The sequence below is a fragment of the Panulirus ornatus genome, chromosome 16 (genome assembly GCF_036320965.1).
Source record: "Panulirus ornatus isolate Po-2019 chromosome 16, ASM3632096v1, whole genome shotgun sequence".
In the NCBI taxonomy this organism is placed as follows: domain Eukaryota; kingdom Metazoa; phylum Arthropoda; class Malacostraca; order Decapoda; family Palinuridae; genus Panulirus; species Panulirus ornatus.
The window spans coordinates 9,570,820-9,596,153 of record NC_092239.1 but is presented as its reverse complement, the minus strand read 5'-3'; the positions used below and the strand labels follow the sequence as shown (position 1 = coordinate 9,596,153).

The window sequence follows — 25,334 nt, the reverse complement described above, 5'->3', positions numbered from 1 at the left end:
TGATGGTGTGATGTTTGGGATGATAATTTTGCTGGTAACTGATGAATGGTGACTGTGTTCGTAGATAGTGACTGAGCCTGTAGGCGGCTGCACTGGCAAGGTAGGGAAATATTCCGGAGAATTTACCGTGTACCAGGACTCCTTGAACATGGGGTCAGGGTTCACTGCTGGTGTCTCAGCCAATCCAATGAGATTTTCGAAGTGAGATGGAAGGAGGGTTGGTGGGTAGAGATAGTAGTACTCGTTACGATCCATGTGATAAAATTCGTGGATATACGTAGTTCCCAGATCACTAAGTCAATGAAAGAGATTTCGCACCAGACATAGTCGCAGATCCTATGTCGGTCCAACGAGCAGCTGGTAAAGACTGAGTAAGACACGACCGGTCAAAGATGGCTCACGGTATGTCACTGTGTTAATGGGTAATCCTTCTGACGTGGCCCTCGATATCTCCAATGTGACATACGTTTCCGCTAACTAAGTTCGCTTCCTCTCTCTCTCTCTCTCTCTCTCTCTCTCTCTCTCTCTCTCTCTCTCTCTCTCTCTCAAGACTATGTCTGTGTGTTCTTTAGGGGAAGACATTTTTCGCCCCAACTGTCAAACTCTGTCGTGATTTGAGAATCTGTGTCCTAAAGTTTCGAGATTAAAAACACTAGCAGGAATTGTCAAGAGGCTATGCTTTACAAATTGCTGGAGGTCTCTCTCTCTCTCTCTCTCTCTCTCTCTCTCTCTCTCTCTCTCTCTCTCTCTCTCTCTCTCTCTCTCTAACCCACGGTTGTCCTCTCCGATTGCTACAACGAGGCAGTCGTTGATGGAGAGACTTTTCGACGTCTCTTGCAGTCAACAGTGGTGACCCTCTCCTTCCTATCGCCTAAGCTTCAATTTCTCTCTATAAATGATCTTCTGCTCCTCAGCTCTGTTATTACTCTATCCACTTTCACGAAGACGATTCCACCTGGCAGTGTTCATCTCCCTTTCCTACCGCTTCTCGCTCCGATACTCGATCAATTTCTCACCATAATCACATTTCCTCTTTGAATCCGAACTTCAGAAGCAAGTATCTTCGAGTGGGAGTGCAGTAACCTGGTTTAGATCACCTTTGGGAAAAAAAACGCAAGTTCTATCATCATCTCTCTCCACATCTCATTCGTTTCATCCCATCAAACCTAAAACAGACCACAGAACAACCCTGCATCACCATGTACATTCTGGGCATAAGTATGTCCCTCGCGCCTTCCTGCAAACCCCACCTTAATCAACGCGAAGAATGATCTGCTTCTCAAAGGCCAGGGTCTTGTTTTAGGAGTCGCAGCAATTTCTCCTCTGAGGAAGTACTTCGTAACTACAGGATCCTCACCTTCAGGTCAGGGGTGGCTCTTCTGCCACCTCTCCGTTAAGTAAAGGGGAATCGAAAGCTTTCTCCCTCATCAACTCCTCAGCTATCACCTCTCCTCAAACATCTCTTTACGTCTGCCGTATTGTTGCTTCGCTTTCTCTGTTTGTTAGGCATCATTCCCCAACACTGCTCTCATGAGCTGTAATCTCGTGTCCCGACTCCAGAGACCTGGACTCATAACGTCACAGAACCGACTATTTCTTCCCATAGCTTCTAAAACCAGCCTTACGATGACTGGCCCTCATGATGCCTCCTTCGTCTCTTGGATAGCAAAGCTGTTGAGATTCACTTTCTCCTTACATATTTTCCTTCTTATGCATAACCTTCCCGTTTTCAAAAGCTGGAACTACGTATCACTTGAGGATCTCAGATCAAATCTCATTTTCTTTTTTTCATTCTCGCATCATTCTTGTTTTCTTGGCATTTCGTTTGGGTGATGCTCTTGCCCGAGCCATGTTCGGCTGCATAAATTGAATATAAAAAAGATGAGGCATGACGGTAGTGTTTCCCTGTCGTCAGACTGATAAGGGTGTCCTTGTGAGAGAGGAAAAAGAATGTTAACAAAACGATCTTTCAGTCAATCAGACAGAGTGAAGTAATCACGGTAAATGAATTATCTCCTGAGCACGACAGTACAACAACCACAGTGTATCATGGATTTATTTACCCTTTGATTTAGTTCCTCAGACTCAGGTCAAAGAGGTTCAGGCCATCATACCCAAATGCTGTTCAAGGAATCAAGCGGGTGGTGTAATCCACGTTCCATCAGCTTCTTTTATGTCCATGAACTAATCAAGATAAACAAGTCATATATAAAATAGTTCTCAGGTTGGCTGAAGACATATCGTGTAAACAGCGGATATCAAAAAAAGTTGAATTCAATCAGGATGCGATGCATGAATGAATGAATGAAGTTACGACCCTTTCAAGTAACGGTAACATCGCCGGGCTACTGTGACTAATCTTCTTTCAAAAGGCTGTCACTAGACGGGAGGGCAATGGTCGAGGGCGTTGTTTATAGTTGTTTATTAAACCATTCACTCGACAGCCGACGAAAAATAGGTGGATATGAGGAAATCTTGGGTCACTCACCTCCGCTGCCGACTCGCTTACGTGTCCCTCGAGCATCTCTGTACACAGTTAAATTATTCAGGCTAAGCCAAGGATGATTCTTGGAAATTCGTAAAATCCAGGAGCTTCCGCAGGCTCTTCCCTCTCAGCTCCCAGCAGAGCCAGTCTTCCCCTCCGCCCCACAAAGGACCTGTGCCATCCCACACCCTCGCCGTAAAAGCTTAGGGATTTGGGGGTTTTGCCGTTCCCATGCTCGGCTGATGCATGGTAGCGGTAGAAGACTGTTTCGTCTGGTCGTATGTGATGGCGATGGTGAATACCACGCGACACTGATGATAAATGGTACTGGTAGGTGATGATGGCGGTAGTAATCCTCAAGAACAACGAGGAAAAAGGAGCAAAAAAAAGTCATTCTAAATGGTTGTAATGGCATTATAAATCAGCTGGAACAGCTCAGACAGCATAATCGTGTTTGTAGAGGCATTAAAACCAGTTAGTGACACATCATCGGACACGTTCAGACGAGGCATGTGGATTAGAGGAAGGAGAAGCAACAGCAAGGGGTTGGTGGGGAAGGGGGAGGGATATGACGGTGGCGGTGCTGGGCTGAGGGAAGAACGTGCACATGGTTCAGTAGTGCTGGGGATGTGGAGGCGGTAGGACGCCTATCGCAGTGCTCCCTGGCCAACTCGTCCGGCGTGTTGACAATGTGACGACCGAGGCGCGGCAGATCCACACACACGAACCTTCTTCCCCTCGCGTTGGTGTGGAGTTTACTCTTTCTCTCTCTCTCTCTCATCTGTTACAAACTGGAAATTAAGATTAAAAACTTTCCGCCCTGGAAAACAAACCCACACCCAGTTCCTGTCATCTCTTCAGGAAACTTTGACTTCAGGAAAAAGACGTGATGATATAAGGCGAAGAACATAGAACTTACAAGGTAAGATGTGTTTTATCTAAGCTTGACTAGCTGTCAGTACTTAGATTTCTTTTTTTGCTTTTCATTTTTTTAGACAGAAAAAATTAGACGAGTTTCATTTCAATTAGTTCTTCATATGTCATAGCACGTATTATTTGATTATTATGTCAATGACGAATATAACTGAGTAACGAAATTTTGTCTCAAATCATTTGAAACATATTTTGAATGACGCCAAATTTTCATTTATCATATGACGTACACTTTGATGAGCTTGTATTACACGTATTGCCAGAAGCATCCTAGCATGTCATGCCCTCACCTCACATCACCTCTTGCTATTTCGTTTACCATAATTGCTTATTGATTTTCTTATCTTCCCAACTTATCATTTACCTCTGATATTACTGCTTACGTGCGTCACACACACACACTGAATAGATTTCTTAAAGTGTTTTTCTTCTTTCTCGTCTCGGGTATCGAATGTGATTTGAAGGTGTAAACCTTAGGTTGTTTGGCCATTTTCTCCACTCGTACACTCAACTATTATTGTATGAGTCTCTTGAGTTTTTGAACGCTGGCCTACACATAAATGTGTTAGTATTCCATTAATTGTGTGTGTGGGTGTGTGTGTGTGTGTGTGTGTATATATATATATATATATATATATATATATATATATATATATATATATATATATATATATATATATATATATATACGGCAGTAAATGGATCTTAAGACTAATGGAGGGAAGATCGAACTATCCCTTTAATGATGACCTTCTTGCCACCACAGAGGAAGTGGCCTCCACTTAGGTTCGCTCTGGTACTAGTTTATGGGCACTTGGCATTGGCAACACTCCAGGATTACGGAACTTTTATATTTCATCAATTTGTTGTTCTGCCGTTTGTTAATTGGCGGAACAGCTGCACTTGGACTAATGGTTTGTATACAGACATGAAAGAAACATCAAACTTACACATGGAAAAAAAGATTTTATGCGTAATACGTTGACATAAAAGCGAGCTCGCGCGCAAACACACACACACACGCACACACACAAACACTCCTACACACACGGGTCTCTGTGATAAAGTGGTTATTGTTGCGGACTCAGCATGGGCTTGTATGGGTTCGAACCCTGGGCGCAGCAGTCGGCCCACACTCGCTCTAGATGTACATACTCCCTTCGGGCTGCTCTATAAATGGGTTGCTAGTTTAGGCTAGTGTGTGTGTGTCTCTCTCTCTCTCTGTATACACACACATAAGTAGAAACATGGCACATTTGTGTAACATGAAGAGACATGACATCATGAGTGTAAACTCGAGACCCACCCCCCTCCTGCAACACACTCCAAATCTCAAATAGTGGTTATAAAGACAAGCCAAGCACCTAGTTGGTACACTAACCAGGAACAGCATCTCATTTGGCCAGTATCAACATGGACTACAGATCTGCAAGACCCATTGGTCTAAGCAAGGGGAAGGAGTAGTGTATAACGAAGCCCTCCTTTGAAACATCCCTCAAATATACCTGTCCACTGTGGAGAATGGGTACTGTAAATAGCAGTGAGGGAGGGAAGACCTGAGGTTTCAGATCGAAATTGAATTTTTTTTTGCTTCAGTCAGGAAATCAAATTCTTTAAGATAATGGTGCACGTTAAGTGTATTTAACCAAGATGATATTGTCACTAACTAGAATGATGTGAATATAGAAGTTTAAGATATGAATTCTAGAGAAGAATGCAGCGATAAATGAAAGAATGAAAAAATAGAATGTCGCGGTAAATGAAAGAATGAAAAATATTTGTTATGAGTTTGCGACTCTGCCAGTCGATGTGGCTGGCCAACTTTGGAGAATGTCTTTTTCTGGAAAGATTCTTTTTTAGAGGAGAGAAGAAAGGAAAGTTTCTTTCCTCAGAAGTATTTCCCAAATATAAGATGTTACTGTTGCAGCTGAGCGATAGGGTATAACTGAAGGTGTGAAAACCAAAGAATTCAAATATAATGCGAGGGGTCTTGACGAAGTCAGGGACTTTAGAGGGAAAAACGAAAATAGTATGCTTGAGCCAATGAGTCAATCAAATGTTATTTTTGAAAGGCAGAACGAGTGAATTAAGACCTTTAACATTATAAGAACCATGCAAACAGGGAACTATAAACTAAGGCATAAAAATTAAGACCAGCCAATAAGTCACGAATTGTTGGACTGAGAAATTACTGTGTTATGTACAGCTGAACGCACAAGAAAGGCTTCCATCTCACAACAGGACTGAGGTGGACTTCACCACACCGCTGGACAGAGGAAGGACAATTATGGCCTACTGGACAGAGGAATGACTGTGCTACATTTTGCCGGACAGAGAGTGAGGATTGTGCTACATTTTGCCCGACAGGGAGTGAGGATTGTGCTACATTTTGCCGGACAGGGAGTGAGGATTGTGCTACATTTTGCCGGACAGGGAGTGAGGACTGTGCTACATTTTGCCGGACAGGGAGTGAGGACTGTGCTACATTTTGCCGGACAGGGAGTGAGGACTGTGCTACATTCTGCCGGACAGGGAGTGAGGATTGTGCTACATTTTGCCGGACAGGGAGTGAGGATTGTGCTACATTTTGCCGGACAGGGAGTGAGGATTGTGCTACATTTTGCCGGACAGGGAGTGAGGACTGTGCTACATTTTGCCGGACAGGGAGTGAGGACTGTGCTACATTTTGCCGGACAGGGAGTGAGGATTGTGCTACATTTTGCCAGACAGAGTGAGGACTGTGCTACGGCCCGTTGCACTCAGGAAGCATTGCACCACACTTTCGCTGGACCGAGGTCTGTACTACACCACTGGACGGAGGAAAGGTTTAAACACTCGCTTTTGGACCGAAAAACATTCGTGTAACATTCACTTAGGCTGAAGAAAGACGGTACTGCATTTAGCTGGATTTAGGAAGGACTGCATCAAAATATCTGTGGCACATTGTTTTTAAACTGAAGAACTATGCCATACTTTACAAAACTGTACCACGCTGCTGTACGCTAACGAAGGGCTATACCGCATTACACTTAGCTGGAGAACTGTACCATATTCCGCTGTACGGGGGAGGAACTGTGCCACATACTGCTGAGATGAGTAGGAGCTTTACCACACTCTGCAGGAGTCATGATCTGCTGTACTGAAGCATCATAACTTTGTCACAGTAGGGTAGACTTGGCGGGGAGAGAGAGAGATAGAGATAGATAGATAGATAGAGAGAGAGAGAGAGAGAGAGAGAGAGAGAGAGAGAGAGAGAGAGAGAGAGAGAGAGAGAGAGAGAGAGAGAGATATCACAGACGTGAGAGGAACTTTGATCCAATGTGTTAGAGAGAGAGAGAAAGGATTTTGTCTCGTTGTTAGATTGGGGGAATAAATATATAACTTTTTTTTTGTAAAACGGTGAAATGTTTGTTTCACACTCTGGTGCATGAGGGAAAAGCCTGCAGTACCCTGCTAGAGGGAGGAGGCATTATACCACACCTTGGTAGACAGAGAATGGGCTCACCCATACTCTCATACACTGAGCAGGGACTGTGTTCCTTTCCTCTGGGCTGGGAAAAGAAAGAAAAAGAAAGACAAGGCACCGGGGATAGTTGATTCAACACTCTGTCAGGACAAAGGAGACTCTGTGATCCCTTTCGATCCCGAAGACCGAAGAAAGCTTGTGCGTCGCTCAAACACCGGCCACACTTATGGGTTAATGGGAAGCCTTGCAGGAACATATTCGTGGTACTCCCGGATGACTTCAGAAAAATAGGTAGGTAGGGCGAGAGGACAGACATCATATGTCGCTGGGAAAGACCTTACCTGCTAACTTTGATATCTTGTTATGGGTTAGATAATAGAAAGAACATAAAGGTATTAGAATTTGGGACGAGAGGATTTCATTATCCCGAAGCGAAGACCGTGAAATTGCTGTCTTTGGTAAAGAAAAGAAAGAAAAAGCTGAAAATAGGGTTGAGTTTAGCACTGATGATGGTAATAGTTTTTACGACTGAAGAGTTTGGGCACAAATGAAGCAAAGAACTGCGGGTTTCTGAGCCACGGATGGAAAGGGAGGCTCCGTCGTCTCACTGGAAGTTAAACACCCTTTAAAATGTTTAGAGACATCGCTTTGGTGGCGGAGAACTCTGCTGTACTTTAGTGCAAACAAGACTTGGAAGATACTTCGGGAAAACTTTCAGGACGAAGTTGAAATGAGAGAAAAGTGAGAGGTACCAAGGCTTAGACGCGCGCAGCCGAGACAGTCGTATGATGAACTTTCATAGATGCGCCCGTAAAGAGGGCGGGCACATAGAGACGCGTTCGTAAAGCGGACAGGCATAGAATGACGTGTTCGTAAAGTGGGTGGGCATATAGTGACGCTTTCATAAAGCTGGCGGGCATATAACGACGTTTCTGTAAAGTGGGCGGGCATGAAGAGACGCGTTCGTAAAGCGGATGTATAGAAAACTGATTTTCTTGAGTATGACAGTACAACTCATAGGTATGATGATGATGATGATGATGACTGCCTTCGAGGTAGCCCGTAAAGGTCACGTCATCACATTCGAGGATAGTACCGTCGCGCTCAAGTGTCGTGCTGTCGTGCTTCAAAGGTCATAACGTCGTGTTCAAAGGTTAAAAAGAATCTAATTAGATCATCAATGCCTTCCAGTAGCTGCACTTGTTCACATTACTGCTCCACCCACTGACTGCTGTAACCCCTTAAAGAGAAAACCTCCTCACCTCGTATTCACTTCTGAGAGACACAGACAGAACAACTCCTCATCCATTCTTCAAGAACGAACAGGATAAGCGGACGTCCGATACAATCGACAGGCACGAGAGATAGACAGATGGGCCTCCCTGTCCTGTAAGTAATGGCGTGGAAGCAGGGTGAAGACACCATGAGAACAAACTAAATGAAAACTGAATGAAGGAATACCTGGGTCAGCGTGGTGGTGGACCGCGGGCGACGCTTCCGGAATTGATAATGTCGAAAAACTGGCGATGTTAAGGAGCGTATGCCATACCACTGCACCTGCCAGTGCTGAGGCGCGCATCGCGCCGCTCTGGAACTGACAATGCCTAGGAACGTGTGCCACATTCCTTGGGAAGTGTAGGTCTTACGGCATATGTACCAGATTCCCTGGACGTTAACAGTGGTGAGGAACGTGTGTAACCCTCCTGCCCCTGACGGAGGTGATAGAGGATCCTGCTCCAAGGCCCGCTATTGATGGGAACTTCTTACAAACGGTAAGAGTACGGTCGTCCATCATGACTGTCATCGCCAGGCCTAACTTTCTGTCGTTTCTTCAGCCACCCCAACGATTCTTCCCACGTAGATTTTATCTATGTTTCCCTCGTTTCTCTCTACTCCTCCTCTTCCCGGCCATTCCCCCTTCAGGAAGTTTCCTCAGATCTCTGTCGTCTCGCGAATTCCCAGTTTCAAACGGGTCGCCACTGAAACCTCCACAACAGAGTTATCGTCTGACATTAACTCTGGCACGCAGCTCCGGAAGCGTTTCACAACTTTTATCTTATCTGGGACGCCACAAGGCTTCCCACAAGTTGCCTGACTTTCATCTGTCATATCGCCGTGAGAATTCGAGATTTTTACCGAGGCGTGTCCGAGATGCGTTCCACAATACCCAGCAACTAATCCTGTTAAGTCTTCTTTACGCTGGCGAACCAAAGAGAATAGAGAGATGGATACACATACCGTCGAAACCATATCGGATGATGGAGTGAAGAGTTTGATCAGCACTCGGATATGACTCAGCCATCGTGTCGAACAAAAGGAGCGATAACAGAATAAGTCTACGAAATAACAACGCAGAAAGAGGGGGATAGATGGGGGGTCGGTCTCTACAGACGGCGGGTGCTGTGATTAACAGATGACAAGTCGAGCAAAACTTGAAGTAACTCTTCATCAGTGTGGTAGGGGGGAATAGGCTGTCTTACAGGGATGGAACGACAACCAGCTCGTGACATATGACCTCCTTTCCCCTAAAACCATACTGTCTGTCTCTCTCACCGAGGTAATTTCATCTCAGTAGAAGGAAATTCGTTTGTTTCCTACTTACCTTATTCAGTGCCTCACAGACCACACTCGTCTGAGAGACTGAATGTAGTTGAGGGCCTCATCCTCGTCTCATTTCCTATAGAGAGGTATGACGTTCGCCTTTTCCACTCCCTTGGCACTTTGCCTATCTCCAGTGACGTCTTAGATTGTATTTCAAGAGGTTCATCTAATAGATCTACCCACACCTTCAGCACAGATGGTGAAATTTCTGTGTAGAAACGATTCTTGCGAGGGTCAAGACATATGATATTCTGTTACAGTCCTTGCTAGACATCAAAGTATTATCCAAAAACATTTCCCCATTCATGTCACTGGTACTGGGGCTATAGTGTCTTCCAGGGAGCAATGAATTTGAATTTGTTGTACAGTTCCTCACATATCCATGTGTGTTTATGTACGTGTGGCTGTGATGACTGTCTACATGTGACTAGGAGAGAGTTTTACACCTATGCTGCCCCGTCTCTTAAACCTATGTATGTACAGTGTGTTTCGTGTACACACACACACACACACACACACACACACATACACATACACATATGCCCTACGCCTCCTCAGCTTAAGCCAGGTGTCCTTTTTCCACCACACCCTAGGGAAGGGCGAACAACTGGGTTGGCTGTGGGATGAAAGCCAATGCACGGAAGAGGACCTTGTGTGTGTGTGTGTGTGTGTGTGTGTGTGTGTGTGTGTGTGTGTGTGTGTGTTTCTCGATCTGGTTCAAAACTGGTGGAAAAAGGCAAGTTAAGTATGAAACAACCATGAATAATTTTCGTTCGTTTACCAGGAGCACAGCCTTTAAGGCAGAATGAATTACGAGCAAGCAATGTTCCTGAGGGGTGGGGGAGGGAAAAAATGAGGCGAGGAGAGAGACTTTTGAGAGAGGAAAGGAATCAAAGAGAAATGTTGTGTTTACGTGAGGCAGCGGTTCTTTATGTGACAGACAGTGAGTGTAACATGGTTAACCCATTGTTCAGTTACTGCCAGGTCAGAATAATAAGTACCAGTGGTTTGTAAACGAGAGAGAGAGAGAGAGAGAGAGAGAGAGAGAGAGAGAGAGAGAGAGAGAGAGAGAGAGAGAGAGAGAGAGAGAAATGTTTGGAAAAGACTTCTCCTTTTTTATGAGTGTGTGTGTGTGTGTTAGTCTGTACGCTGAAGTTGTGGGGCAAATTATTTACGTGAACTTGAAAGGTAAACATACAGTGGGGGAAAATGTAAGGCACGCTGGCTTTAATGGAAGAGTAATTCACCAGCGGAAATGATGGCTGGAGAGAGAGAGAGAGAGAGAGAGAGAGAGAGAGAGAGAGAGAGAGAGAGAGAGAGAGAGGTGGGAAGGGGAAGGGAAGCAGAGAGAAGATGCTGTGGCAGAGGAGTTGGAGTTTAAGAGAGAGAGACGCAGCAACAGAAGGAGCCTGAGGCTGTTTCGCTCCTGTGTTCGGAGATAGTGGCTGTCTCCCTCCCTCTACTCACCGTCCTGTGTATGTAAAGACCTGGTATGTGTGTGTGTGTGTGTGTAGCTGCTCTACCGGTAATCACAAGGGTAAGTTACACCCCTTGAACACGGCGGTACGTATGACCCTTGGTGTAAGATGACGTGACCTTCGTCTTGACCCTTTAAAGGCTTAAGGTTAAAGGGTAAAGCCACCCTACATAAAGGTCGTACCGTCGTGACTATTGGTCGTACCGTCGTGACCATGGAACGTACCGTCGTGCGCCAGTGGCCACAAAAAGAAAAAAGAAATGAAAAGAAAAACATTCCATTGTGCTTAAGGCAAGACTCCCAACTGTTTACATTTGCATACTGTTTATAAATGAGTTTTCTTATTTCGGCAGACTGAAAAGTTCAACAAGAAAACATATGAAACTCGGAATGCGAATCAGATATTATACGGTGAAAGGAACCTAGACTTGCTCACCCACCGAAAAACATTAAGGACGAAGGCTTCACCTGGAGGCCATGCTGAGAATTTACGCCTTCCCTTAGAGCGATCATCTGGTCGAACTCCCGACCAGTACCGCATCTACTGCAATGCCAGTCACGCACAGGTAATATAAGATACGGGAGACGAACCGCTGAAATTCGTTGGTCTTAATTTAGATTTTTAGAGGAAAAACCTTGAAGGTTAGATGAAATTATCGGGGATGTGTTTGGAAATCCCAACTGTAAAAGGGTAAGAGAGAAAAAAAAACACACATACTCGAAAATTCATTTTCCATGGTGGACCTTCACCCTTTTTCTGTGTCCAGCTCTTCACACGCAGCACCTCATCTTTAGCATCCCACTCTCAGTATCCACTCTCAGCACTTCACCCTCAGCGTATCCAACTCCTCTCAGCACCTCACCTTCAGCGCATCCACTCCTCTCAGCATCTCACCCTCAGCGCATCCACTCCTTTCAGCATCTCACCTTCAGCGCATCCACTCCTCTCAGCATCTCACCTTCAGCGCATCCACTCCTTTCAGCATCTCACCTTCAGCGCATCCACTCCTCTCAGCACCTCACCCTCAGCGTTTCATCCCCACATTCCACCTGCGTCACTTCACTTTACGACCTCACGGTTGGGTTCCTGGTAAAGGCAAGTCTAAGCCTCAGAGTAATTTGGCTGGTAATACGCCTGAACGAACGTAACACCAGACCCGTAAAATCGTAAAATATGACAATTGTACAGAAAGAAGACCTTTGAAAATGAAGAAAAAAGAAAACAAATTACACCACCGTGTAAATGTAAAAAAAAGACAAGAAAACATGAGTTTTCATTAAAATCATTACAAGCTGAAATGTTACATTTAAGACTTTATATCCTTAGAAATGGAATACGACTGGATTTGTATATGTGAACATCCCTCTCAAATAAACCAAATACATGACCAGGCAACTCGAAAGCCTAATGATGCACAGCAGATCCACAATGCAAATTATTATCTACATTCTACTTATACCAACAAAAGAGTATCTGGGAGCTATTCTGCGTTCAATCCTTACATTTCGTAACAGGATTATAAAACAATGTGAGAGAGAGAGAGAGAGAGAGAGGGAGGGAGTTTACACTATCGTTAGTTGGTGTGTAGGCGTGGATTTGCCTTTCCATATTCGCCTGTGTTTATATCGTTTATGTTCTTCGGGTGCGTTTCATGGGCACAGCTCTTATCGTTTATGTTCTTCGGGTGCGTTTCATCGGTACAGCTCTGCGGACTGACTGATTTCTTCTTGTACCTACATGGCTAAATGATTTATAAAGGGAAGCAAAACTTCCTCCGCCGGGTTTCATGCTTGCTACTCCAAGGTTTCTCCAAACTTTTAACAGCTGGAAAGGAATTCCCCTCCGCCATAAATTCAACTCACTTGAGTATCTTGAATTCTTCTGTTCTATCTTTGGATGGCTAAGAGGGTCAGGCAACGTCCTTTTTTTTTTTTCTTTTTTAACTACAAAGAATGGCTGCATATTCGTTGTGGGATGACATTAACATTGGTCAGGAATTTAACATTTGCTAGCAGCCAAGGGCGAGCACGCTGTTCATTATAATGGTTAACACCTCGCCACCCAGGTCTGGACAGCAAATATTTTTGTCTTTTTTTTTGCCATTTTTTTTTTAAGGATGAAGAAATAAATAGCCAGACACAACCCTTTAGACGTCTGGTAATTTCACTTCACCGCTGACCGAAACTCAATGGACCTCGGCTATCTTATTTTTTGGTATTTCTCTGAGTTCTTTTTTTTTTATGAATCTTATCTCGTGTTTGGAGGTACTTGGAACCATTTGGTTTTTCCTCCAAAGACCATTTCACCAATATATGACTAAATGTGGTTTGACCAGAATGAGGTTTTGGGCAGGACAAGGTTGACTGCAACTAGTTAAAGTTGTGAACGTGTTCTGCTCTGTCCTTCAGGGAGAGAGAGAGAGAGAGAGAGAGAGAGAGAGAGAGAGAGAGAGAGAGAGAGAGAGAGCGACCCATCCGGCCGAGGTATCGAACCCGGGTCCCACGATATGGTAAATATAAAGGCGAATGCCAAACACATCGCTGTCATCGCTGCAGTGATTACAGTCCCTCGGTCCAGCGACATCAAAGAATGGCAAGGGCGATCACAAAGGGCAGGATAATGGCATTCTTTATGTCATTTACATTATATGGTGCCCTTCCCTCGCAGGCGACCCTGCGCTGGGTCTTATAGCCTCTCTCTCTCTCTCTCTCTCTCTCTCTCTCTCTCTCTCTCTCTCTCTCTCTCTCTCTCCTCTTCTCTACTGCTTTTCGTGAGCTCCTACACAATACTTCAAGCGCCCTCTGTCCAACGTGTTTCTCATTATAGATCCTTATAGTCTCTCAGTGTCTATCTGACTTATATACATCCAGTCCATAATGTCTCTTATCACAGTTCTCAGAGTCTCTCAGTGTCTCTCGCACATTTCCTTGCCTAGGCTTTCGGTCACAAGCTCCCGGAAGTCTCTCTCACCTCCTCCCCTGGTCAGTATGCTGCTCATCATGGGTCTCGCAGTCTCTCAGTATCACCCACGCCTCCCCTAAGCGCAGTGGGAGGATCTCTCCGTGTCTCTTACACCTCCTTAGCCCAGAATGAGGGCGTCTCTCAGTTACTCACACCTCCCCCAGCCCAGCCCAGTCTCTCCGCGTTTCTCACACACTTTATGAGTCTCTCTCATGCTTCCCTTGGCCAGTGAGAGTTTGTCAGACCTCGCTTGGCCATCGACGTCTCGTAGAGAGCAGTTAAGAACTATACACCAGGGTTTCCACTCTAGCGTCTGCAGTAATCCGCTCCTCACGTCTTTTATTTTCCTCTGTGATTTCCACTTTCATTCCTAACAAGAATTTTTCTTTCGTTTACAAAGATAACGTCTACCTGTTCCTGTTTTTTTTTTTTTCTAACTTATTTCGGTCCATGGCTTCGTAAGCCAGTTAAAACAAAGTCGTAAATGATATCATATATAAAAGACAAATGGTTGAGAAAAAAAGAAAAGCGTATCTAAGACTTTCCTGTACAGTTAGACTGTTCTTTTTTTCTTATCCTTTAAGACTCAAGTCTCAGAGCGGGATACACACACAGTGCTAGTGTCTGTTTTCTGTTCGTTTATCGATGTACAATTTCTTTCAGTTTTGTGGGAAAGAAGAAGAGGCTCATTTTGAGGGAAAAGATACTTCAAATATGTTGCAGATTATGCGAAATGCAGACATCACCCCCTGGCTCTTCCGTCTCTCCTCCCCTTCCCCTCCTTCAGGTGCTATACTTCGTCGTGAGGAACACCGACTCCTCTACATCGACTGAAAGCGCCACCTAGAGTAAGGACAGACACATCAAGCCTGCAGGAGTGATTTCTTGACTGTCGTCACCAAGATTCGCGATCACCAGTGCAGATGACCTTATCCCGCTCGTCTGGTTCTGATAGATAGTGAAGGCTAATGTAGTCATGTACAAGATGAGGGAGATCAGCTCAGCTTCGGCGGTAACGTCTGCTGCGTCAGCTGGGTGAGGGTGGCCTACCCAGCCTCTAAAGGTTTGAAAGTCAAGGGAGGACTCGGCCCAATGACACTGATTTAGGCCGGTTAGTTAGAGGGAGGAGCTATGTTCCCGGGACTTCCCCTCTCTCTCTCTCTCTCTCTCTCTCTCTCTCTCTCTCTCTCTCTCTCTATATATATATATATATATATATATATATATATATATATATATATATATATATATACAAAAAGCAGAGGAAGAATACATGGCTGTGCGCAGTCTGTCCGCGCTGTGGCATCGTAACCAGGGTGAGTGGATTGCAGGTCAGCAGCCCTACCTGCCGTTGGCTTTTCAAACGCCACCGTAGTACTGCATCGCCATCCTTCGCTGTCGGCAATCTGAATTCATATACTGCATTAAGGTTTGAATTATCGTATGACATATAAAAGTAAAGTGGGCTCGCCAGCCTGTCGGTGAGGGCCGTGTCCCAACCCCACACCCCCACGGACATGGACACTCCTGGGTTAACTCGAGCCAAGTTACGAGCTGTCGGGGGGCTAGGCCTGTCACAGCTGTGGTGCTTTACTTCCTCTCCCCCCCCCCCCCCCCACTCCTCCCCCCAGCTGAACTTGGTCCCATTTATCAGCCAAACAGGACAGGATGAACAGCTGGGTGAGCAGTGAGCCGCCAGTCGACGCTGGAGATTGAACCCACGTCAATATATATATATATATATATATATATATATATATATATATATACACACACAGATAGATAGATAGATAGATAGATAGATAGATAGAGAGAGAGAGAGAGAGAGAGAGAGAGAGAGAGAGAGAGAGAGAGAGAGAGAGAGAGAGAGAGAGAGAGAGAGAGAGAGAGAGAGATCCCTTGCTTCATCAGCGATACATGTTCAACAAACTGGCTGTATTCCTGGCATAACTTGTTGACTAATACAAACTTTGTCGCTACGAGGAGAAGCGGACGAAATTTTCGCGAGTTTCTCTGTCCACTTCTGAGCAGAGGAGTGTCTGCACTCTGCATGCAGCTCCTGCTCAACAAGTGGCTTTTGCCAAAGGTAATTAGGCAGGGGAAACAATGGTGCGCTTCGTACTAAAAGTCCTTTTTTTCAAGTCTGAGAGTCTCATACACGTCCTGATATGACAGTTTAGAGATGACGTGACTCTGGCGAGAGTTGACTCTTTATACATCCGGCACTTTTGAGAGATTTGCCGGTGTTTTGTTGGGCTTCACGGTGTCCTAGAATGTTGATTCATTTTCTTTTCCCGTCGTGTTACTTTGCTCATCAGATATAAAGAGAAGTGAAAAGATATGTAGTTTATAGCGACAGGAAAAGAACGTTGCGCACTGTTGTGCGTCTGTCCGTGACAGTGTAGCTCCACTTAAGCTGATTTTGTTTGTGTGGATACACCAGCTCCACCGCTAATGGCACGTATTCGACATTTTGGTTTCTCCTAATGACTTCTAAACTTCTGACGCCTTCTAGATGCTCTCTGAAAGTTTAGAATATATATATATATATATATATATATATATATATATATATATATATATATATATATATATATATATATATATTATACTCTTAGCAAATAAGATGTCTGTAGTCATTCCTGTGATCCAGCCAATGATTCATGAAAGAAATATATAAATGCTGCCCGAACAATTTGGTTCTCTGGTCAGTGCGAGTGGTAGGTCCCGTCTAGTAGGAGTTAATATTACGGTGTGTCGGTGACTCGAGGGTGACACTCTGTCATCTTATGACCCAGGTGTCAAGATGTCAAGGAAAACGGATGAGGCTAATCAGTCAGAGGTTCAACAAGGCGGTATGAGCCTTCAGTACATACGTAGGTCGCACCATTTGCAGAGCAAGACGGGGGAGTGGTTGCATTGATCACGAGGTCAGGAGGGTTAAGGCAGGGTCAGGTTCAAAGGTCATGCCTCCAACCCACCCAGAGGGTCGTACAGTCACATACTGATGGCTGTCGTGTCGCTGAGATCGAAGGGTCGTATATACAATGCTCCTGAGGTCAACTAGACGCATTCAACAGGAGAAAAATGAAGGATAGATCTGCTTTAAGATCAAATTGCTATTAACAGAAAGTTCGCTCGGTTCCTCCTCTCTGCAAGACTCGTGCAAAACGATATATTATTTCAAAACATACGAGGAATCGATGACTGTACCGCTTTAACTCACCCCACTCAGCTTGACGTCAAAGACTCCTTCGCGAAAAACGACTTCAAGGTAAACAAACACGGAATGCCACTTCGGAAAAGCATATTTCGCTTTCCTGTCCTTTTAGGCTTATCCAATAAAGAATGAAAAAGATTGTTCTATGTCCTTCAGTCATCATCAACAGCGTCCAGGTGGATCTTAGTCATATACTCAATTACTTAACAGTTTGGATACTGGACTCAAAGACGGGGCTAGTGTCGCCCACATCCAGACACCCAGAGTCGTTCGTGTCTATCCAGCAAGTGTCACTGAAATCCATAATGCAGAAATATGTCTGTGACACATCAGATCCTTTGGCTGAATTTTGCAAGCGAACGATCACTGCCAGCCGGGCCAACACGTCACAGTGACTCCCTAACCTCTCCAATTCCACTTTTTTGCCGCCAGTCAGACGAAACATATCAGGCGCGAGCTCTTGGTTACGGTCGCTAAAGGAAACAGAAAAATGCAGGTCTCCCCGGCGCAAGGCAACACAAGCGCGACAAAAGTGATTCATTTGTGCACGTGGGTAAACCTGTGACGGTTTTGCCTGTTGTAGCGCGTTCACGGTTGGTCACCGTGTTGTGTGAAGAGACAGGATTCATACTCATGCCGGAGGAGTGGTGGTTTCACTCACAGGGCACGGAGGAATGGTTGCCTCACTCACAAGGCACGGAAAAGTGACTGCCTCACTCACAAGGGACGGAGGAATGGTTACCTCAGTCACAAGGCAAGGAGGTGTGGTTGCAATATTCACAAGGCAAGGAGGAGTGGTTGCAATACTTACAAAGTAAGTTTAAGAGGTTGCACCACACGCAAGGTATGGAGAAGTGATTGTTTCACTCACAAGGCACAGAGAGAAATGGCTGCCTCACTTGCAAGGCATGGAAAAGTGGTCGCTCCATTCACAAGACATGGAGAAGCGGTAAACATCACGGTAAATGAGTTCCTGTCACCTAAGACATTAAACGAGCAATTTTAGCGTTACTCTTACTTAAGATGGTGGACGTGTCTTGTTTGGGTTTTTCTCGAACTTCGAATGAAGAATTTGGGAAAACATGGTATTTGGTGACGCTAGTTCTGTGAGACTATATTTGGGGGAGAAATGCAAAATTTATTTTGTCCAAATATGCGAAAATGTTACGAGATGACTTCTTGTAATCAAACTTTTCTACACATACATAGTAAAACTCACACATCACACTTGCACACAAACACATACACACACTCACGAAAATGCATATACTTGAACACAGTCGTATATATATACATTCATAATCTCACGAAAACAGTAACTGAGGGTTTAACATGTATTCCAGACACACATCTCCATCACTTTCTGTCTCTCTACCTTTATTGTGCATAACCTTCACCAACCAACGCAACAGGAGTACCATCTCTCACAGAGATCACACTTCACCAGCACCTGCACGTCACCATCATGGTAAGATAAAGCCAACCATCCCATCTACCTCACTCTATCATGACCACTACAGACAGTGCCTAATCTGCTGGCGCGTCGTCACCATGTGCTACGTAACGCGAAATATAGCTTCTTGAGGAACTGTGTTTTTAGTCTGTATTTTCTGGAATGAGTGCAAGATTCCCTTTCCTGGAACATCCTTCCAGCTGTATACTCCCCCGTCGAGTCAGTTCCTCCCACCCCTCCTCCGTTGTAATGAGGCCACGGCAGTAAATTATGACCTCATTAAAGCAGCTCAAAGTGTAATCTGTAGCGTGGGTGTAAGTGCTACAGAAGAATGAGGAATCACCTGCTCGGGTAGATATTTATGAGTGGAGCCTTCACCGTGTAGGTGACTGATGAACACGCAGTGTGTGTGTGTGTGTGTGTGTGTGTGTGTGTGTGTGTGTGTGTGTGTGTGTGAACAATGATTTCGCGCCATCGCAGGAAGAGGTCACTGATGAAATACATTGTTCAGGAATTACGGAGGGACCTTGCTAGAAACACCGGCTTACTGACCCCAGTTGAACACGACTTTATGAGCCTTGAAGACGAAGGTGCGACCCTTAAAGACGACGGTACGAGCCGCGAAAACGCCGATACGACCATTGCACGCGATGATGTGACCCTTGAGCACGACGGTATGGCCCTTGAATACGACAGCACGACTCCTGGGTACAAAGGGTAAGGTTTAAAGGCCAGATCATCATACCCAAGTGTCGTACCGTCATGTTCGAAGGCACATATCATCATGCGGAAAGGCTCATATCGTCATGTTCAAAAGGCTCATATCGTCGTGTTGAAAGGCACAAGGTCTACGTTATGTCTGTGCGCGTCGCAGTCGTACCTTGACGACCTAATTAGTCTTTGTGAGTCACTGACACGCACTCACTTAATGTCGCTTCTCTTTACTTCAATGATTCACAAGCGCGCTCTGATTGGTGTCCCAGTTATGACGTTGGAGGCAGCACTAATGCGTTTTTCAGGCAGACATATCTAGATACAGAGGTAGGAGCGCTGGGGATGTTATGATAAATGGATCAATTCTCCCATTACTTTTTTTTTACGTAACTTTGGCTGGTGAGTTAGCTACCTCTAAGGGCCGTCAAGGAAGTTACCTTTGGATAAATATCTACGACCTGGCACATTCTAAAAGACAGCTTTTTTTTTACACTTCAAAATTCGTAAATGCTTTCCATTGTATCTTCTTTTTCCATTTTATAATCCTCTCTGTATTTCAATTATGGCCCGGCCTTGATGTGGACTTTTCTCCGTGACTGGAGCTTCCAACGTGAAAAAAAAGAATGATTCCTTATAAGTTCCATATTAACTTTCATGAGTCACACACACACACACACACACACACACACACACACACACACACACACTTACACACACACTGCCCCCACCAGACGTAGTCACTCATCCAAAAACACCTCCCACCACACGCATATACACACAGGCACACATCCTACACAGTCAGACCCTGTAAGCAGAATTAATCACGACAGGACCTGGTGAAAGACCGAGCTGTCCAGGTCTCCCAAGTCAACTGACAGCACAGGGGGAAAGGCATGGCAAACAAGGCTATATTGCTCGAGCGAGAGGATGAGGATTTTCCACGACAGGCAAAAGTCGGGAGAGAATATCGCTTTACCTCCAAGAACCACCGTGGATGGAATTACTGAGCGCAGCAGCGGTTCCCACCCCCAACAACACACCCTCCAACCTCACCCCCACCCGTCCTCCTCACCTGCGTGGCATTCCTTCCTCATGCAGACACACCAAAAGACGACAACTGCACGTGTGTAGGAAGGTATCTTCTGTAAGGATGGCGCATCTTACGTAAAAAAGAAAAGAAAGGGAAACTGCTCCTGCGTCCCGGTAGGCATGCTTTGGAATGGGTTGGCTGTGGACTGATCTTGATGGTACGAAAGGAGGTCCTGGCGTAGGAGAAGGACCGAGGGAGAGGCAGTAAACGTTCTGATGCAGGAGTGTTACGCTGCCGGAATAATACTGGGTAAAGGGAACAACTGAATATGACATCCTGAGGAATATTTGCCCTTTCCAGCAACTTTTCTGTTATTGTCGCTGGAAGAGAGTTACCTCGTCTCTTAAACATATATATATGTCTTTACTCGTACACACACACACACACACATCCCTACCTAAGCCAGGCACTCATTTATCGACCAGCTCTGAGGATGAACATCTGGGTAGTGTCCTTCAGAATTCTAATTTAGAACCCAGTCTCAAAACATACTTAAACTGCTGCCACTTTTCATACAGTCTAAGCTCCTCAAACTTACCTTGCTGCAAAGCAACTTCTGGGAGACACGCAGGCCACGTATATCAACACATTCAATCTTCGTAAGAAATCAGCAAGCACCTGGTTGGCACACAGGTTTAGCCCAAACACATGGATGATGTCTTTAGAGTTCTGTATATCATCTTTCCGTGTGTATGTTGCTTGATACAATGGCCATCAAGAGCTAAATGTCACTTAAGTCCTTGAGCCTAACTTGGCCTTGGAACTAGCCCTTCATGCCTAAGGGTCGTACCGTGTTGCTCAAGGTGTTCATGATAAAACTGACTATCAAAGTACATAAACACTTTAGCCATCGTGCTTGGGAGAGCCACTATTTCAATGAGGTAAACTTCAATGCTTATGCTGCAGTTGGTTCACATCCTCACAGACGGATTGAACTACGTCTAACACAAATGGTTTCAATTCCTTTTACACCGACGAAGGAGAAAGTTCCTCGTCGACTTCCCAGATTAAAAGTTATTTCGTAGCAAATTGACAGTCTCCGCCAGCCTCAACCAGCTTTGACTTCTTCGAAACAACTTTCTTCGGCGGGTTCTTTCCTTCCGAGTCTTACACTTACAGAAAATGTGGAATGCCACGTCTTCACTGTTGAGATAAGAGCAACCTCTGCCTTCTCTTATCTGACCTACACAGCCACGCAGGAAAAGTAGATAGGAGGGTCACACGAACGCAGGCATTGTCTCGATCACTTCAAAATGATGTTCTTTTTTTAATGTTTTATATTTGCAGGTGTTTGATGGGATTAATATGTGTTGATTGATAGTTTACAACTGTTGTTCTCGAACCCTAGTTCTTGGTTCACCTAGGCTGTTCTCCACTCAAGTCTCTTGGTTTACCTATGCTGTTCTCCACTCTGGTTCTTAGTTTACCTTGGTTGTTCTCCACTCTGGTTCTTGATTTACCTTGGTTATTCTCCACTCTGCTTCTTGGTTTACCTTGGTTGTTCTCTACTCTGGTTCTTGGTTTACCTTGGTTGTTCTCCACTCTGGTTCTTAGTTTACCCTGGCTGTTCACTATGACTCTCAGGCGCACTGTCATTCCAGAGGGTGTAACTGATCGGGTGTAAACATTTAGTTCTGATCCAGTCAACAACAACAAGACACAGACCAAAGAAGTATGTCCATCCAAGGGCAACAGGGAGTGCACAGTATGGTGCGCTGGATCGTCACAATGTATACACACTGGGATTACGATTAGCCACGGAAATCAGAAGAGACTTTGATTAGGGAATTGGAGGCAGTATTGCCTGGTGACTGGGGGAGGCATGGGCCACGCGAGCTGGAATCTCATTAAGATGTGTTCTGGGAATAACAATATTATCGTCCTGCAGGTCACACCTCACGAAGCACAGAGGGTTACAAACGAACAAATGGACAGAGAGATAGAGAGTCACACAAGCATACGGACACCGACACAACCACATAAACACAAACCTGAGCATTCGGATATACACCGTCACTAACACTTGCATACTCACACAAACATAGATTTATTCACATGTACACCATCATGTATCACACACACACACACACACACACACACACACACACACACACACACACACACACATAAAAGCATTTGCCATGTCGTCAAACACCTAAAGGAGTTTGACTTCATTTTTTCTGACAAAAACATTCTATTTTTCTTTCATCTGGGATGGAAATGGTTAGGTCATGGTTCTGCCAATGTCACATCAACGTCTATAAAGAGAACCTGCGTGTGAGAAGAGCCCCACTGTGGGGGAACTGCAGTTAACACAGATTGTCTGCTGGCATACACTAAAATCGCATTTCAGTACATGGGTAAGGAAAGACTGAGCGAACTGTTCACATCCTATGTTAAACTAAAGCTAGAAACGGCTTCTTAAGTTTGGGTTAACGCGCTTATTGAGGCATAAAAGACTAAATGAGAGGGACTAGAGTAGGGCATTAAAGATGGCACTGGAATTACGAGAGCTGAGTTACAGTGAGAGTTTAGAGATCATGAAATTGTCCTTCATGGAAAAGAGAAGAGTCGGGGATGACCTGATCACATCCTCCTAAGTTTTTAAACAAGCTGGGATGACTTGATCACATCCTTTAAGTTTCTAATCCAGTTTGGATGACTTAATCAAATCCTTTAAGTTTCTAATCAAGTTGGGATGACTTAATCAAGTCCTTTTAAGTTTCTAAGCAGGGTTTGCTAATGTGAGCAGTGAATGTATCCTCTGGAGAAACAAAGATAACAACCGGAGGCCGAAAAATATTCGAAACTTGTTAAAAAAAAAGAAGCAAGTAAGTACTTTCTCTTAGGTAGCTGAGTGGAAAAGTCTAAATGATAAAACTTTGAATAGCAGCAATATACAGACGTTTAGAAAACTGTACCGTTATAAAGTTCAAGAGATGAGGGTCCCACGAGTGAAGAACTCCCTTCCCTGCTGTACAAATAGGTAACTACACACACACACACACACACACACACACACACACACACACACAGAGGAGTTATAACATGACCAGCCATATTGGATGTGACACTTCTTTTTTTTTTTTCTTTTTACAACCCAACAATTGTTTACATCCTGTAACAGCTGCCATGATCATGACGTCAGCAGCAGGTGTTGTTCTCCCTTCCCAAGCGATACATTGTTTGTACGATGATCCGGTGTGGGAATAACAAATAAACCTCCTAACATATAGTAGGTTCCGTGAAGCTTTTCATTTGATATGTATGAAATAAGTATATATATATATATATATATATATATATATATATATATATATATATATATATATATATATATATATATATATATATATCGGGCCTGGGTTCGAATCCTGGATCAGGATTTTCGGCTCACAGCCAACCCAGCTGTTCACCCTCCTATTTGAAGCTGGTCGATCAATGGGTAGGTACCTGACTTAGGCTGGGATGTGTATATATGTATTTATACAGAAAGGTTGATATATGATACAAGGTTAAGGGGTTGGGCAACATGAGTGTGAAGCTCTCTACCCACGATACACTGTTGACAATGACACATACGCACACAGAATTACACATGCTCTCACACTACGTCTGTATACACCATAGGCTTAGATCCCACACACAACTTCACACACACAACCTCACAGACACACATGGTCGTACGCAAATCACGAATACAGACGCATACACAAACGCACAAAACCACTCGTATCAAGCCTTACCAACACTTTGAAATTAGTGGACGGTGCTGTGAACTACCATCACCACCGCCACTACCAAATGTCACGTCTTCTACTTAACAAGATGGATTAGCTCGTCACCAACGTCAGTCCAGTTAAGGCTGGTGTCGTTGCCCTCACAAAGGCTAGGGTGATGCCTTGTAGGAATTCTATCTGGAGGATTAAGAGCTATTCCATCACCGACACACCCAACGAACACTGGTGATGCCCTGCTTTTAGAGTTGGAGTTCCTGTAGGTGTGAGGGTGCTTGGCGCACCTACCTCCCCTGAACTGCGTCCCCGTTTACTGTATCATCCACCCCCGTTCCCTCTAGAGCAGTGGTTGTCCAAACAGTGAGGGAGCTTATAGTTGGCTGGAGGGAGGGTGTTGGGGGTCGGACTTTTGGAAGGAGAACACCAAAATGACGAAGGAAGAAGCGGAAGAATTGGTGACTATGACAACCCAACAAGACTCCAACTTTGCTCTCCAAACTTTCCTCTTCGTCTTACATTCACTCACTCTTCACAGTAATCTTTTCCCGTGATATTCCGTCACGTAATCATACACACAGTCATTCACCAAACACCATGAAATGTGCCACAACGTCTATGAGAAAATGACGCCCTCAGAGAGAAAATGCAAGCCAAGCGATGCGAGGAGTTGATGAGGGCGTTGAACAAGCCTTCGAGAAAAGTTTCAGCTTCCTATTATTATCCACGAGGACTAATCAGCGTACCGGGGGCGCGTAACGAAATCTTGAGTGAGCTTAGGGAAAGGCGGCCGATGTCTCAAGTCTGGAAGTCGCTGCACTAGAGAGATGCCCTTGGGAACCTTCTCAGGCGCTCTTAGATCCAGATATCCGTCAGCCGGACTACCAGTCCACTGCAATGTGGGGATGGGTAGAAAATCGACACAACCCAACCTGACGGAGACCAAACACGTCACCATAAAACAAATCTCATTGTGATCACAGCAGTCTGACTTCCAGTAATGTTCCAACTCCCCTACTGTCTCACTAGGCCACAGCCCCTTTATACGCGTCGCGTTTGACTATAAGCTAAGCTGTGAGGAACGCGTCTGTCAGTGCCATTATCAAATACTCCAGCTATCAACTCGACAGTCCACGTCAATTCAAGACACTTGGGCTTCCCTGAACTAGAACTCGAGAACATCGACACAGCTCTCGTGC

General features: G+C 44.8%; 1 protein-coding gene across 2 annotated transcripts in view; it reads left to right on the top strand.

Annotated features, from left to right (window-relative positions):
• LOC139754126 (dipeptidase 1-like) overlaps positions 1 to 25,334 on the top strand; it is a 206,172-nt gene that overhangs the window by 14,637 nt on the left and 166,201 nt on the right. Inside the window, exon 1 of one of the 2 annotated variants that reach the window (XM_071671240.1) lies at positions 3,111 to 3,407. The exons of the other annotated variant lie outside the window; for it this stretch is intronic. The gene's annotated coding sequence lies outside the window, so the exon portion shown is untranslated. Of the gene's footprint in view, positions 1 to 3,110; positions 3,408 to 25,334 lie in introns of those variants that run through there. 2 annotated transcript variants of the gene reach the window in all.